The sequence below is a fragment of the Nerophis ophidion genome, linkage group LG17, assembly GCF_033978795.1.
Source record: "Nerophis ophidion isolate RoL-2023_Sa linkage group LG17, RoL_Noph_v1.0, whole genome shotgun sequence".
NCBI lineage: Eukaryota > Metazoa > Chordata > Actinopteri > Syngnathiformes > Syngnathidae > Nerophis > Nerophis ophidion.
This window is the reverse complement of record NC_084627.1, coordinates 9,087,620-9,090,716: the sequence shown is the minus strand read 5'-3', so window position 1 is coordinate 9,090,716 and position 3,097 is coordinate 9,087,620. Positions and strand designations below refer to the sequence as shown.

General features: G+C 39.9%; 1 protein-coding gene across 1 annotated transcript in view; it reads right to left on the bottom strand.

Moving 5' to 3' along the window:
* Positions 1–2,365: 2,365 nt before the first annotated feature.
* Positions 2,366–3,097, bottom strand: part of sec14l7 (SEC14-like lipid binding 7) — a 28,438-nt gene continuing 27,706 nt past the window's right edge. The window contains exon 13 of the mRNA XM_061876149.1: positions 2,366–3,088. The gene's annotated coding sequence lies outside the window, so the exon portion shown is untranslated. The remainder of the gene's footprint in view (positions 3,089–3,097) is intronic.

The window sequence follows — 3,097 nt, the reverse complement described above, 5'->3', positions numbered from 1 at the left end:
CCGAGCGGACACGCCCCCTGGGTCCCCCCCGCCCCTCCCTCGCGTCAACACGCCAGGTGATTGACACACAAGAGAGCGCCGAGCGCCGAGTGACGTCAGAGGTACATCACGTGACCGCTGCAGCGCGAGTCTTCTCGCTAAAATGCTGCTTAACTGTACAGCAGGGGTGTCCAAACTTTTTCCACATGCGGCGGCCATTTGGATATTTATCATGTTCAAACCGTAACAAAATAGATGGATTTTTTTTTTAATCCTTCGGGTTCCTGGGGAGCATAGAGCAGTGGTCCCCCCAAAAAATAAATAAAGAAATCATTTTTTAATTTTTTTTTTTTTAATTAAATCAACATGAAACACACAATATACACTTACAAATAGTGTACCAACCACAAACAACTCCCTTTTTCATGACAAAAACGTCCCTTTTTCATGAGAAAGAAGAAAAAAAGAAAAAAAAAGGACACCCTCCCCCCCCCGGGCCGCGGATACAAAAAGGTTGGGGACCACTGGCATAGAGGGTCTCAGTCACTAAAATGTTAAAAATAAGCCGAATTATTTTTTTTTTTAATTTAATGCTAACATTAAATCTCTATATAAAGTAAAACAAGTAAGGTTTTATGCCTTTTCTGTCAAAAACAACTTTGTTTTTTGTAGTAAAACTGAAATATGCAGTATTTAGATCAGGGGTCGGGAACCTTTTTGGCTGAGAGAGCCAAGAACCCAAATATTTTAAAATGTATTTCCGTAATATTTTTTTCAACACGTAACACAACTAAACGCGTGCATTTTTAAGTAAGACCAACATTTCTAGAGTATAATAAGCTAATTGTGGAGGGGGGCGTGGCCCGCGGGCCTGCAGCGAAGCGGGGTGTTGCCAGGACCGGCCTCGAAATCAGCGACAGGTGCGTAGAAGGCCCAGGTGGGCCTTCTACGCACCTGTCGCTCTGTTTATAAGCAGCAGCCAGGAGGAGAGACGGGGTTGGAGCTGGAGCCAGAGCACGAGCGAGAACAAAAGAGAAAAAGACAATTGCTGGAAAGCAACTGAGAGACTTTTTGAAAAATAAAGCAATATTGTAACCCTGAAACAGGCTCTCATGTCGGTCCGAAGAACCCCCAGGAGGGCAAGCCCCACACTAACCAATAATAAATAAATAACTTTTTAACATTCAAGCACCTTTTTGAACAGGTGCGGATTGATGGATTAAAAATGCATGAGAATGTTTTATATTTTGAACATTATTTTTAACACTGTGATTACAAGTGGAATTATTCATTACTTATCCTGTTAAGCAATGTCAGCTCAGATTTATCCGAGAGCCAGATGCAGTCATCAAAAGAGCCACATCTGGCTCTAGAGCCATAGGTTCCCTGTCCCTGGTCTAGATAGTACTTTATTGATTCCTTCAGGAGAGTTCCTTTATTCAGCAATTAAAGCCCCCAAAGATCAATAATGCAGGACACCATTGATTTTAATTAATATTTTTGAGTAATCACAGTGAAAAGTTAAATAAAATCCTACTAAATATATTTGAGCTCCGTAAGGTTCCCCACTCAGTAAGTGATACATTTTTATTGTTTTTTTTTTTACTTTTAACACTTAAATTTCAAGATCAACTTCCAATATATCAGTCTATTTTAAGATTGAACTATTATTTTGTGTTTCATGCTCTTTTGTCTTTGATGTTTTTATATGGCAACCACACGACATATGCAATATTTTTTCCACATAAAACATTCTAAAGAGATCATTTTTAAGTAATAATTCATTATAACATAGATGTTTTCCTCCTTTTTTTTGAGCAATGGAAAAAAAACAAAATAAGGCCAAATAGAAGAAAAAAAAACTGCCTGCATGGCAGCTTTGTGTCAACATCGCCACTTTTTCTCATTAGATTTCACCTCATTCCACTTTTTTTTAAATATTTTTGCAATACTATCAATTTTGCAATTTTTGCAGAAGGTGTTGCAGGCCGGTAAAAGATTAGCTGCGGGCCACAAATGGCCCCCGGGCCGCACATTGGACACCCCTCCTATACATGAATCACTGTATAGCCTCTATTTCATTGTATCACTAAGTAGCACTAAAAGTCATATTTCGATGAAATAAATGTAAAATATTTATCATTTGGTCAGCATTCATGAAAGTTTTAAGCATGCAAATGTGTAAATATAAGTCTTATTGATCATGAAGTAAATAACACAACAGTTTTATTTGTCCTGTTTAGCCAGAAGAAATGACAGTGTAGTTTCACAGTCCAACCACAAGATGGCGGTGCTGCGCCTTCTCCGTCCTGCATGACCAATGCCATTCAAATAGTTTGAATTAAGACTCAACAAAGAAGACATTTCATTAATAAAGACACAAGTCTAAAGTAGAAAAACAGCCGATATTACCTTGCACTTTATTCATACTTGCCAAACATGAATTGATTGACGAAAACGTTATTCTGCTGTTACCATTTAGTGGTCAATTGTACGGAATATGTACTGTACTGTGCAATCTACTAATAAAAGTCTCAATCAATCAATCAAACCCTTCCGATTTTCCCGGTAGAGTCCCGAACTTCAGTGCCCCTCCCAAAAATCTCCCAGGGCAACCATTCTCACCAATTTCTCACAATTTCCACCCGGACAACAATATTGGGGGTGCCTTTAGCGTCCTCTCTCACATCCATCCATCCATTTTCTACCGCTTATTCCCTTTTGGGGTCGCTGGCGCCTATCTCAGCTACAATCGGGCGGAAGGCGGGGTACACCCTGGACAAGTCGCCACCTCATCGCAGGGCCAAGACAGATAGACAACATTCACACACTAGGGCCAATTTAATGTTGCAAATCAACCCTTCTCAACTCTGTGCTAATATTCTTTCCACAAAATACAACAATTGTACGTTAAGGTTAAATCTTTCTTGTGAAAAGTAATCCCCCGATAACTATTTTCAACAGTCCCCTCGTTTGAGTAGGAAAAGGTTGAACACCATCTTTGTTTTCTACCTGTCAACTGTCAGTTTAGGCTGCTCATCACCACTTCAAGATGGCCGCCCAATTTCTCGCGTCACAGCAGCCAATGCTGCGTCTACTCATAACATGTCTGTGGATG